Source organism: Ovis aries, chromosome 21 (genome assembly GCF_016772045.2).
Source record: "Ovis aries strain OAR_USU_Benz2616 breed Rambouillet chromosome 21, ARS-UI_Ramb_v3.0, whole genome shotgun sequence".
In the NCBI taxonomy this organism is placed as follows: Eukaryota; Metazoa; Chordata; class Mammalia; order Artiodactyla; family Bovidae; genus Ovis; species Ovis aries.
The window spans coordinates 35,808,514-35,823,459 of NC_056074.1; positions in this window are offsets into that span (position 1 = coordinate 35,808,514).

Below are 14,946 nucleotides of genomic sequence, written 5' to 3' on the forward strand. Positions count from 1 at the left end.
AGGCCTCCAATCTACACTGAAACCAAGCACCACCCAAGGGCCAACAAGTTCCACAGCAAGACATACCACACAAATTCTCCAGCAACACTGGAACACACCCCTGAGCTTCAATATACAGGCAGGTCAAAGTTACTCCAAAACCACTGACATCTCATAGCCCATTACTGGTCACTTCATTGCACTCCAGAGAGAAGAAATCCAGCTCCACCCACCAGAACTCCAACACAAGCCTCCCTAGCCAAGAAACCTTGACAAGCCACTGATACAACCCCACCCACAGTGAGGAAACTCCATAAAAATGAGAACTCCACAAATTCCCAGAATATAGAAAGGCCACACCAAACGCAGCAATATAACCAAGATGAAGAGACAGAGGAATACCCAGCAGGTAAAAGAACAGGAGAAATGTCCACCAAACCAAACAAAAGAGGAAGAAGTAGGGAATCTACCTGATAAAGAATTCTGAATAATGATAGTGAAAATGATCCGAAATCAAAATGGAATCACAGATAAATAGCCTGGAGACAAGGATTGAGAAGATGCAAGAAAGGTTTAACAAGGACCTAGAAGAAATAAAAAAGAGACAATATATAATGAATAATGCAATAAATTAGACCAGAAACACTCTGGAGGCAACAAATAGAATAATGGAGGCAGAAGATAGGATTAAGGAAATAGAAGATAGAATAGTAGAAATAAATGAATCAGAGAGGAAAAAAGAAAAATGAATTAAAAGAAATGAAGACAACCTCAGAGACCTCCAGGACAATATGAAAGTTTCCAACATTCGAATTATAGGAGTCCCAAAAGAAGAAGACAAAAGGAAAGGCCATGAGAGAATACTTGAGGAGATAATAGTTGAAAACTTCCTTAAAATGGGGAAGGAAATAATTACCCAAGCCCAAGAAACCCAGAGAGTTCCAAAGAGGATAAACCCAAGGCAAAACACCCCAAGACATATATTAATCAAATTAACAAAGATCAAACACAAAGAACAAATATTAAAAGCAGCAAGGGAAAAACAACAAATAACACACAAGAGGATTCCCATAAGGATAACTGCAGATCTTTCAATAGAAACTCTTCAGGCCAGGAGGGAATGGCAAGACATACTTCAAGTGATGAAAGACAATAACCTACAGCCCAGATTACTGTAGCCAGCATGGATCTCATTTAAATATGAAGGAGAAATCAAAAGCTTTACAGACAAGCAAAAGCTGAGAGAATTCAGCACCACCAAACCAGCTCTCCAACAAATGCTAAAGGATATTCTCTAGACAGGAAACACAAAAAGGGCATAAAACCCAAACCCAAAACAGTAAAGTAAATGGCAAAGGGATCATACTTATCAATAATTACCTTAAACGTAAATGTGTTGAATGCCCCAACCAAAAGGCAAAGACTGGCTGAATAGATACAAAAACAAGATTCCTAAATATGCTACCTACAAGAGACACACCTCAAAACAAGGGACGCATACAGACTGAAAGTGAAGGGCTGGAAAAAGATATTCCACGCAAATAGAGACCAAAAGAAAGCAGAAGCAGCAATCCTCATATCAGATAAAATAGACTTTAAAACAAAGGCTGTGAAAAGAAACAAAGAAGGCAACTACATAATGATCAAAGGATCAATCCAAGAAGAAGATATAACAATTATAAATATACATGCACCCAACATGGGAGCACCGCAATAGGTAAGACAAATGCTAACAAGTATGAAAGGTGAAATTAACAATAACAAAATAATACTGGGAGACTTTAATACCCCACTCACACCTATGGACAGATCAACGAAATAGAAAATTAACAAACACAAACTTTAAAAAATACAATAAACCAGTTAGACCTAATTGATATCTATAGGACAATTAACCCCAAAACAATGAATTTCACCTTTTTCTCAAGTGTGCACGGAATCTTCTCCAGGATAGATCACATCCTGGGCCATAAATCTAACCTTTATAAATTCAAAAAAAAAGAATAGAGATCATTCCAAGCATCTTTTCTGACCATAATGCATTAAGATTAGATCTCAATTACAGGAGAAAAACTATTAAAAATGCCAACATATGGAGGCTGAACGACACGCTTCTGAATAACCAACAAATCACAGAAGAAATCAAAAAACAAATAAAAATATGCATAGAAACAAATGAAAATGAAAACTCAACAACCCAAAACCTGTGGGACACTATAAAAGCAGTGCTAAGAGGAAAGTTCATAGCAATACAGGCATACCTCAAGAAACAAGAAAAAAGTCAAATAAATAACCTAACTCTACACCTAAAGTAACTAGAAAGGGAAGAAATGGAGAAACCCAGGGGTAGTAGAAGGAAAGAAATCTTAAAAATTAGGGCAGAAATAAATGCAAAAGAAACAAAAGAGACCATAGCAAAAATCAACAAAGCCAAAAGCTGGTTCTTTGAAAGGATAAATAAAATTGACAAACCATTAGCCAGACTCATCAAGAAACAAAGGGAGAAAAATCAAATCAATAAAATCAGAAATGAAAATGGAGAGATCACAACAGACAACACAGAAATTCAAAGGATCATAAGAGACTACTATCAGCAATTATATGCCAATAAAATGGATGACATGGAAGAAATGGACAAATTCTTAGAAAAGTACAACTTTCCAAAACTGAACCAGGAAGAAATAGAAAATCTTAACACACCCATCACAAGCACAGAAATTGAAACTGTAATCAGAAATCTTCCAGCAAACAAAAGCCCAGGTCCTGACGGCTTCACAGCTGAATTCTACCAAAAATTTTGAGAAGAGCTAACACCTATTCTAATCAAACTCCTCCAGAAAATTGCAGAGGAAGGTAAACTTCCAAACTCATTCTATGAGGCCACCATCACCCTAATACCAAAACCTGAAAAAGATGCCACAAAAAACGAAAACTACAGGCCAATATCACAGATGAACATATATGCAAAAATCCTTAACAAAATTCTAGCAATCAGAATCCAACAACACATTAAAAAGATCATACACCATGACCAAGTGGGCTTATCCCAGGGATGCAAGGATTCTTCAATATCCGCAAATCAATCAATGTAATTCACCACATTAACAAATTGAAAAATAAAAGCCATATGATTATCTCAATAGATGCAGAAAAACCTTTTGACAAAAATCAACATCCATTTATGATAAAAACTCTCCAGCTAGCAGGAATAGAAGTTACATACCTCAACATAATGAAAGCTATATATGACAAACATACAGATAACATTATCCTCGATGGTGAAAAATTGAAAGCATTTCCCCTAAAGTCAGGAACAAGACGTGGGTGCCCACTTTCACAACTACTATTCAACATAGTACTGGAAGTTTTGGCCACAGCAATCAGAGCAGAAAAAGAAATAAAAGAATCCAAATTGGAAAAGAAGAAGTAAAACTCTCACTGTTTGCAGATGACATGATCCTCTAAATGAAAACCTCAAAGACTCCACCAGAAAATTACTAGAGCTAATCAATGAGTATAGTAAAGTTGCATGATATAAAATCAACACACAGAAATGTCTTGCATTCCTATACACTAATAATGAGAAAGTAGAAAAAGAAATTAAGGAAACAATTCTATTCACCACTGCAACAAAAAGTATAAAATACTTAGGGATATATCTACCTAAAGAAACTAAAGATCTATATATAGAAAACTATAAAACACAGATGAAAGAAGTCAAAGAGGACACTAATAAATGGAGAAATATACCATGTTCATGGATCGGAAGAATCAATATAGTGAAAATGAGTATACTACCCCAAAGCAATCTACAGATTCAATGCAATCCCTATCAAGCTACCAACGGTATTTTTCACAGAACTAGAACAAATAATTTCAAGATTTGTATGGAAATACAAAAAACCTTGAATTGCCAAAGCAATCTTGAGAAAGAAGAATGGAACTGGAGGAATCAACTTGCCTGACTTCAGGCTCTACTACAAAGCCACAGTCATCAAAACAGTATGGTACTGGCACAAAGACAGAAATATAGATCGATGGAACAAAATAGATAGCCCAGAGACAAATCCACACACATATGGACACGTTATCTTTGACAAAGGAGGCAAGAATATACAATGGAGTAAAGACAATCTCTTTAACAAGTGGTGCTGGAAAACTGGTCAACCACTTGTAAAAGAATGAAACTAGATCACTTTCTAAGACCACACACAAAAATAAACTCAAAATGGATTAAAGATCTAAATGTAAGACCAGAAACTATAAAACTCCTAGAGGAGAACATAGGCAAAACACTCTCAGACATAAATCACAACAGAATCCTCTATGATCCACCACCCAGAATACTGGAAATAAAAGCAGAAATAAACAAATGGGATCTAATTAAAATTAAAAGCTTCTGCACAACAAGGAAACTACAAGCAAGGTGAAAAGACAACGTTCTGAATGGGAGAAAATAATAGCAAATGAAGCAACTGACAAACAACTAATCTCAAAAATATACAAGCAATTTATGCAGCTCAATTCCAGAAAAATAAATGACCCAATCAAAAAATGGGCCAAAGAACTAAATAGACATTTCTCCAAAGAAGACATACGGATGGCTAACAAACACATGAAAAGATGCTCAACATCACTCATTATCAGAGAAATGCAAATAAAGACCACAACGAGGTACCATTTCACACCAGCCAGAATGGCTGTGATCCAAAAGTCTACAAGCAATAAATGCTGGAGAGGGTGTGGAGAAAAGGAAACCCTGTTACACTGTTGGTGGGAATGCAAACTAGTACAGCCACTATGGAGAACAGTGTGGAGATTCCTTAAAAAATTCCAAATAGAACTGCCATATGACCCAGCAATCCCACCACTGGGCATACACACCGAGGAAACCAGAATTGAAAGAGACACATGTACCGCAATGTTCACTGCAGCACTTTTTATAATAGCCAGGACATGGAAACAACCTAGATGTCCATCAGCAGATGAATGGATAAGAAAGCTGTGGTACATATACACAATGGAGTATTACTCAGCCATTAAAAAGAATACATTTGAATCAGTTCTGATGAGATGGATGAAACTGGAGCCTATTATACAGAGTGAAGTTAGCCAGAAAGAAAAACACCAATACAATATACTAACACATACATATGGAATTTAGAAAGATGGTAATGATAACCCTGTATGCGAGACAGCAAAAGAGACACAGATGTATAGAATGGACTTTTGGACTCTGAGGGAGAGGGAGAGGGTGGGATGATTTGGGAGAATGGCAGTGAAACATGTATACTATTATCTAAGAAACAAATCACCAGTCTATGCTCGATACAGGATACAGGATGCTTGGGGCTGGTACACGGGAATGATCCAGAGAGATGATATAGGGTAGGAAGTGGAAGTGGGGTTCAGGATTGGGAACTCATGTACACCCGTGGTGGATTCATGTCAATGTATGGCAAAACCAATACAGTATTGTAAAGTAAAATAAAGTAAAAGTAAAAATTAAAAATATATAAATAAAAAAAAATTTTTTTAAGCTTCTGCAGAACAAAAGAAACTATAAGCAAGGTGAAAAGACAGCCTTTGGAATGGGAGAAAATAATAGCAAATGACAGAACTGACAAACAACTAATGTCAAAAATCTACAAGCAACTTGTGCAGCTCAATTCTGGAAAAATAAACTACCCAATCCAAAAATGGGCCAAAGAACTAAATAGACATTTCTCAAAAGAAGAATACAGATGGCTAACAAACACATGTAAAAAATGCTCAACATCACTCATTATCAGAGAAATGCAAATCAAAACCACAGTGGGGTACCCTTTCACGCCAGTCAGAATGGCAGCGACCCAAAAGTCTACAAGAAATAGATGCTAGAGAGGGTGTGGAGAAAGGGAATACTCTTACACTGTTGGTGGGAATGCAAACTACTACAGCCACTCTGGAGAACAGTGTGGAGATTCCTTTAAAAACTGGAAATAGAACTGCCTTGAGCCTGGCAGGTGCAGTCCATGGCATGGCTAGGAGTCGGACACAACTGAGTGACTTCGCTTTCACTTTTCACTTTCATGCACTGGAGAAGGAAATGGCAACCCACTCCAGTGTTCTTGCCTAGAGAGTCCTGGGGAGGGGAATCCTGGTGGGCTGCAGTCTATGGGTTTGCACAGAGTCGGACACGACTGAAGCGACTAAGCAGGAGCATGATCCTGCAATCCCACTGCTAGGCATACACACCGAGGAAACCAAAATTGAAAGAGACACTTGTACACCAATGTTCATTGCAGCACTGTATATCATAGCCAGGACATGGAAGCAACCTAGATGTCCATCAGCAGATGAATGGATAAGAAAGCTGTGGTGCATATACACAACAGAATATTACTCAGGCATTAAAAAGAATTCATTTGAATCAGTTCCCTTGAGGTGGATGAAACGGGAGCCAATTATACAGAGTGAAGTAAGCCAGAAAGAAAAACACCAATGCAGTATACTAATGCATATATATGGAATTTAGAAAGATGATAACGATAACCCTGTGTGTGATACAGCAAAAGAGACAAGATGTTTAGAACAATCTTTTGGAGTCTTTGGGAGAGGGAGAGGGTGGGATGATTTGGGAGAATGGCATTGAAACATGTGTAATATCATATAAGAACTAATCGCCAGTCCAGGCTTGATGAAGGATAAAGGATACTTGGGGCTGGGGCACTGTGATGACCCAAAAGGATGGTACAGAGAGGGACATGGGAGGGGGGTTCAAGACGGGGAACACGTGTACATTCGTGGTGGATTCATGTTGATGTATGGCAAAAACAATACAATATTGTAAAGTAGTTAGCCTCCAATTAAAATAAATAAAATTTAAAATAAAAAGAGACAAGGAATGAAATCTGAAACTATATTCAACAACTTCAGTTCAGTTCAGTTGCTCAGTCATGTCCGACTCTCTGAGCCCATGAACGGCAGCACACAAGGCCTCCTTATCCATCACCAACTCTCAAAGTCAGCACATACTCAGGTCCATTCAGTTGGTGATGCCATTCAACCATCTCATCCTCTGTCATCCCCTTCTCCATCTTTCCCTCCATCCTGCCCTCCATCTTTCCCAATATCAGGGTCTTTTCAAATGAGTCAGCTCTTTGCAACAGGTGGCCAAAGCATTGGAGTTTCAGCTTCAGCATCAGTCCTTCCAGTGAACATTCAGGACTGATTTTCTTTAGGATGGAAAGTTTGGGTCTCCTTGTAGTCCAAGGAACACTCAAGAGTCTCCTCTAACACCATAGCTCAAAAGCATCAATTCTTCGGGGCTCAGCTTTCTTTATAGTCCAACTCTCACATCCATACATGACCACTGGAAAAACCATAGCCTTGACTACACGAACCTTACTTGACATAGTAATGTCTCTACTTTTCAATATGCTGTCCAGATTGGTCTCAACTTTTCTTTCAAGATGTAAGCGTCTTTTAATTCCATGGCTGCAATCACCATCTACAGTGATTTTGGAGCCCAGAAAAATGAAATCAACCTCTGTCTTCACTGTTTACCCATCTATTGGCCATGAAGTGATGGGACCGGATGCCGTGATCTTAGTTTTCTAAATGTTGAGCTTTCAGCCAACTTTTTCACTCTCCTCTTTCACCTTCTTCTCCTCTTTCACCTTCATCAAGAAGTTCTTTATTCTTCTTCGCTTCATGCAATAGGGTGGTGTCATCTGCATATCTAAGGCTATGGATATTTCTCCCAGAAATCTTGATTCCAGCCTGTGCTTCCTCCAACCCAGCATTTTCATGATGAACTCTGCATATAAGTTAAATAAGCAAGGTGAAAATACACAGACTTGACATACTCCTTTCCTATTTGGAACCAGTCTGTTGTTCCATGTCCTGTTATAACTGTTGATTCCTGACCTGCTTGCAGGTTTCTCAAGGGGCAAGTCAGGTGGCCTGGTATTCCCATCTCTTTAAGAAATTTCCACATTTTATTGTGATCCACACAGTCAAAGTCTTTGGCATAGTCACTAAAGCAGAATTAGGTGTTTTCCTGGAATTTCTTGCTTTTTTGATAATCCACTGGATGTTGTCAATAGGATCTCCGGTTCCTCTGTCTTTTCTAAAACCAGCTTGATCATCTGGAAGTTCATGGTTCACTTACTGCTGGAGCCTGGCTTGGAGAATTTTAAGCATTACTTTACTAGGGTGTGAGATGAGTGCAACTGTGCTGTAGTTTGAGCATTCTTTGGTACCATCATTCTTTGGGATTGGAATGAAAACTGACCTTTTCCAGTTCTGTGGCCACTGCTGAGATTCCAAATTTGCTGGCATAGTGAGTACATCACTTTCACAGCATTTTCTTTTAGGATTTGAAATAGCTCAACTGCAATTCCATCACCTCCACTAGCTTTGTTCGTAGTGATTCTTCCTAAGGCCCATTTGACTTCACATTCCAGGATGTCTGGCTCTAGGTCAGTGATCACACCATTGTGATTATCTTGGTCGTGAAGATCTTTTTTGTACAGTTATTTGTATTCTTGCCACCTCTTCTTAATATCTCCTGCTTCTGTTAGGTCCATACCACTTCTGTCCTTTATTGAGCTCATCTTTCCATGGAATATTCCCTTCGTATCTCTAATTTTCCTGAAGAGGTCTCTAGTCTTTCCCATTCTATTGTTTTCCTCTATTTCTTTGCATTGATTGCTGAGGAAGGCTTTCTTATCTCTCCTTGCTATTCGTTGGAACTCTGCATTCAAATAGGTATATCTTTGCTTTTGTCCTTTGCTTTTTTCTTCCCTTCTTTTCACAGCTATCTGTAAGGTCTCCTCAGAGAGCCATTTTACTTTTTTGCATTTCTTTTTCTTGGGGATGGTCTTGATTCCTGTCTCCTATACAATGTCATGAACCTCCATCCATAGTTCACCAGGCACTCTGTCTATTACATCTAGTTCCTTAAATCTATTTCTCACTTCCACTGTATAATCATAAGGGATTTGATTTAGTTCATACCTGAATGGTGTAGTGCTTTTCCCCACTTTCTTCAATTTCAGTCTGAATTTGGCAATAAGGAGTTCATGATCTGAGCCATAGTCAGCTCCTGGTCCTCTTTTTGTTGACTATGTAGAGCTTCTCCATCTTTGGCTGCAAAGAGTATAATCAATCTGATTTGGGGGTCGACCATCTGGTGATGTCCATGTGTACAGTCTTCTCTTGTGTTGTTGAAAGAGGGTGTTTGCTATGACCAGTGTGTTCTCTTGGAAAAACTCGATTAGCCTTTGCCCTGCTTCATTCTGTACTCCAAGGACAAATTTGTGTTTCTCCTGGTGGTTCTTGACTTCTACTTTTCATTCCAGTCCCCTATAATGAAAATGACATCTTTTGGGGTTGTTTTCTAAAAGCTCTTGTAGGTCTTCATAGAACTGTTCAACTTAAGCTTCTTCAGTATTACTGATCGTCGCATAGACTTGGATTACCATGATATTAAATGGTTTGCCTTGGAAATGAACAGAGATCATACTGTCATTTTTGAGATTGCATCCAAGTACTTCATTTCAGAATCTTTTGTTGAGTGTGACATCTACTCCATTTCTTCTAAGGGATTCCTGCCCACAGAAGTAAATATTAAGGTCATCTGAGTTAAACTCACCCAATCCAGTTTGCTGATTCCTAGAATGTCTATATTCACTCTTGTCATCTCCTGTTTGACCACTTCGAATTTGCCTTGATTCATGGACTTACAATCCAGGTTCCTATGCAATATTGCTCTCTACAGCATCGAATCTTGCTTCTATCATGAGTCCCACCCACAGCTGGGTGCTGTCTTTGTTTTGGCTCCATCCCTTCATTCTTTCTGGAGTTATTTCTCCACTGATCTCCAGTAGCATATTGGGTGCCTACCAGCCTGGGGAGCTCATCCTCCAGTGTCCCATCTTTTTGCCTTATCATACTGTTCATGGGGTTCTCAAGGCAAGAATACTGATTTGCCATTCCCTTCTCTAGTGGACCACATTCTGTCAGATCTCTCCAACATGACCCGTCCATCTTGGGTGGGCCTACATAGCATGACTTAGTTCCATTGAGTTAGACAAGGCTGTGGTCCATGTGACAGACTGGCTAGTTGTCTGTGATTGTGGTTTCAGTCTGTCTGCCCTCTGATGCCCTCTCTCAGTGCCTATCATCTTGCTTGGGTTTCTCTTACCTTGGATGTCGGGTATCTCTTCACGGCTGCTCCAGCAAAGTGCAGCCACTGCTCCTTACCTTGGAAGTAGGGTAGCTCCTCTCAGCTGCCGCCCCTGATGTGGATGTGGGGTAGTTCCTCTCCACTGCGCGTCTGCACTACTGTTGCAGCCACCATGCATCTGCACCAGCATCCCAGCTGTGGCGAGCAATAATTCAACAACTTATTGTTCCTCATATTGCTTCTGTTATTGTGGAATATGTATGTTAACAGGTAAAAGCAAGATAATAACTGAAACTAGTATTTTGAAGTAAGCCTTTCAGTGCCTAGAAGAGGCTCATACATAACATATAGAAGTTTAATTCAAACCCTGCTGTCTTACATCTTGAACTGAAAGCATGTTTGTACCAACTAATTATATTCCTTTTTATTTTAATTCTTAAGGAAAATCTGTCCTTCCTCCTCCGACCACTGTAAAGCCTAAAAGTAGTGACAAATTGATAACAGTGACTATTCTGAGGTCTAACATCTAGCTTCCAAATACATTTCTCATCAAATGATCTTAAAGAGATGGCTGATTTCAGGACTGGCTTAAGAAATGCTCAAAATAATCTGGGAATCTTGAAGGACCAGAAAGCCGAGGGACTTCAAAGACCAATGGGGAATGGACAGAAAGTTTAGGAATCCAAATGAAAAGGCCAAACGTCTACCAGTTTGTTGGGCAGAATGATGTTTCTGCTTCTCAACACACTGTTTAGGTTTGTCATAGCTTTCCTGCCAAGAAGCAAACGCCTTCTGATTTCATGGCTGCAGGCACCATCCACGGTGGTTTTACAAGCTAAGATGAAGAAATCTGTCACTGCTTCCACCTTTTCTCCTTCCATTTGCCATGAAGGATGGGGCTGGATCCCATGATATTAGTTTTTCATTTAATTTTATTTTTGGCTGGCCGAATGTGTCAAATGCTAATAGGTAACATCTAATTTGTCACTGTGACAGACTGCTAGGGCACCAATTCACCTTTCTGAGCATTGAGAAAGAAAAATAATCATCAACATTTATGCTATTTTTGTTTCTATTAAGCATAGGTTATGTAACTACAAACAGTTCCAGGAAAACACTCTAGACTGTCCCTTCTGGGGGTGGTGAGAGAGTGATGGGGAGCAGCTATAATACAGATGAAGACTCACTCACTGGCCTGAAGCTCACCTCCTGCTGTGGAGGTCTGGTTCCTAATAGACCAAGGACTGGTACTGGTCCTGAGGCAGTGCTGGTATTGTGGACCACTTCTCTAAACTCAACAGTGGGACATTCTGTAGGACAAACCACCCTGCTTCCTCCCTGTTTCTGAACAAACAAATGGCATTCAAATTGGGAGAGGTACAGTTATTTAGTCCTAAAGAGAACAACCAAGTGCAACATATGAATACGTTCTTCAATAACTGTGAGAAGACATCTGCTTTTTGAGAATCAGGGAAATTTGCACATGGACTGGATATTAAATGTTCCTTTTATTGGGACCAAAAGAGCATTTTTTTTCATGTCCTATCATTCTACTACAAATACTCATTATGTACATTTGGTGAAATGTTCATCTTGTCCCCATTTTCAGGGAAAATGAACAAGGTATAAAAGAGAGAATGAAATGATGGTCTGTCTTAATTTAAAACAGATAGCTGCTATGCTATGCATAGCTTCTATGGATTGAATTGTGTCCACCCTTGACTCCCAATGTGATGGCATTAGGATGTAGGACCTTTAGGAGGTACCCTAGTTGATATGGGGTTTTGGTGGTGGTCCCTCATGATGGGATTACCCTCTCCCTCTTTTTCTCTCTCATTCTCCCTCTTCTTGTTCCTTTCAACCACATGTGAGAACATAGCAAGAAGAGAAAGACTAATGCAAGTCAAGAATGTCTTCCTGTGAACTCAGTTGGCCACCACCTTGATGTTGCATAGTCTCCACTCTATGACAGCCTGTGGGACTAAGAGGTTAGTTTTGTAGTTACTGATGCTGAATGATGAAATATAGGGTGCATGACACTCTTCTTTCTTGAAATTATTTTGCAGTAAGAAGTTTATAGAAAGTCCATTTTGAAGTTTCTGTCTTAGTGATACCCTGAGGAGCCCAAGACAAAGGATTCAGGCAGGTCCCCAGTGAATGACTGGTTGGAAGACCATATGCTCCTTACTCCACCTCATCTCTTGTCATCTGAAAACTCTCCCCCACACCTGACACCCTTACTGCCCCCCTCTCCCATCTGCATTTCGATTCCTCTACTAAGCTGAGTCATCTAGTGGAGATATTGATGATTCAGGACAGGGTCTGGAAGCAGAAGGAATGCATACATTTTTAGAAAGAATGAACTGGGAAGACTCATCTTGGTTTTCCCTTCTTTATTGCCATCTGCAGGTGCGGGATTGGGCCTCGATGGGGAGGAAGGCACAAGTGGGACTGCATAGATATCTGGAAGTGAAGTGAGCAGGAACTCAGAGTGCAGTAACCAGGAGGTTGGCAGCTTGCACAGGACCCAGGAGGGAAGGAAGAAGCACTGGGAAAAGAAAAGTGCCTCCCTGAGGGCCATACCTTCTTGATTCTTCCGGTTAAACTTGGAAGTCACATCCTTCCTGCTGGAATTCCTGCTCTAGATATGGAGGGGAGAGAGCTGTACTCACTACTAATGAGTCACAGGGAGAGGGACAGCCTGCCCCAGAGGCACTCCACTCTAAATGTGGGTATCATCCCAAGCCAGAGAGCAAATGGCAGGTCATCTAAAAGATGACCTACTTTAAATGGTATTTAAAATACTACAAAATTTGTCTAATAATTCTGGCATATCTAGTTCCCAGTGTTTTGTTTGTTTGTTTGTTTGCTTGATTTTTTTTTGAGAGATGATTCATCTGCCTAATTTGGGATTCTGCTGAGGAATCTACAAGTTTCCCCAGTGGTAACTTCTGACTTACCTGATCTCATCCCACAGAACCCAAATGATAGTAAGGTCTAGCGGGCAAGGCCTCTAAGGTCCTCGGTGTCACATCAGCTGTGTGTCAAGTGGTCTACTACTCCAAGTTCTGAGCCCAGGACCCATGAACATCAACAGACAGTTACAGCCCCCTGCCCACCAGAGGCAACCTCAGCATCCTCAGCAACACGCCCCTCTGGGCCACTTGTCCACTGATTGGCATTGAACCTCAGTCTGAAACAAGTGTTCTGGAGCAAGTCCAGTCTCCCTCATCCAAGAGATGGGAAACTGAACCCTGGGGTGTATGACTCACTTTAGCTGAAGGTAAGTTAGTGAGTACTTGGGACCCAGAAACTCTGGTTCCCAGGCTAGGAGACTTCCAGTAAGGGAAAGATGAGAGAAAAGCCCAATTGCATCCTATCCCGGGTAGCTCTCAGATGTCTGCATGCACCAGAGTGGAAGTTTCTTTCCCGTTCCCTTCAAGTCTGGTTCCGATTTTATCAGCAGACCTGCCTGCATGTAGCAGCAGGAAAGCAGTGCTCATTGCTGTTTCTTCTGAGTTCCAGGCACAATAGCAGACCCCACTCTTGGAGGCAGTCCTGAAGGTGGTGACTGACTCACTCCCAACTCAGATCCCCAGAGCTCCCGCTCCTCATTCACACAAGACAGACCCTTGGCTGACTGGGTAGCACCAACTTACATTCACAGCGAGAAGCATTCTCTTCTCAGCCTTCTGGCAACTTAGATATGTGCCTTATGTTTCCTCAGGAAACCACTGGCTGAGCGAGATCGGGGTCTGAGACTAGCCTGGATGCAGGGCATGTGTTCCCTCTTCAATGCTCCAAAAGACCTTGGAGATTCAAAGGCCTTGAGAGAATTACAATCACAATTATATTTTGTAGGGACTTTGCATTATGAATCTGGTTGGAGAAAAGGACAGAAACACAGGACAAGGCTGGACATCTCTGGGTCCCAGCTAACTGTGAGTTGAGTTCCAGCCACTAGGCTTCACAGTCAGGTGCTGATGTTATTCACAAGCCATCTTTGAAGAAGGAATACAGGAAAAAGTTTCTGGTCAGAGAGCAGTGTGGTCAAAGGGCCATGGGAATCACCTGGGGCAAGATGAAACAGCAGCCATTATTTGATCCTTTGCTCTATCAGCTCCTTGGCATTTCTACTCCTGAGAACAAGTACATGGAGATAGTCAGAGGCATTGGTGGTGCCCCTGGTTCCTGATGCTCCTGGTGATAACCAGATTGTCCAGAACATATTCAGCCTCGTGATTGCCCCAGGTTCTCCCTTCTTGGGAAGGCTGACATGGCTCATTTCTGCTAACTCACAACTGAAGCATGGGATGAGGTCATGGTGGTTGACCTGTAGGCCAAGTTCCAAGCATGCAAGGAAGATTGGCAGTGAAAGAGTAGCCATTTATTAAACTTGGTTACCTTGGTCCTTAGCAGGGGCTACTTCCCACATCTAGAATATTTTTCTCCCAGCTTTTCATATGGCCGGGTCCTTCTCAACATTTAGCATCATCTCAAATGTGTCTCTCTCAGGCTTGCTTTCCCTGGCCACTGCACTCTCACAAGCAGAGACCTTTATCCAAAAAGTGCCTAGACCCTTCCATCCATCAAAACAGTAAATGTAGTTAACAAAGTGGAAAGGTGGGAGAGAGAGAAATTGAGAGTTTGAGATTAATATATGTATACTACTTTATTTAATAGATAATTAACAACGACCTACAGTACAGCACAGGAATTTTGCTCAATAGTCTGTAATATCCTTATGGGAAAAAAATCTAAGAAAGAATGGATACATGTGTATGTATAACGGA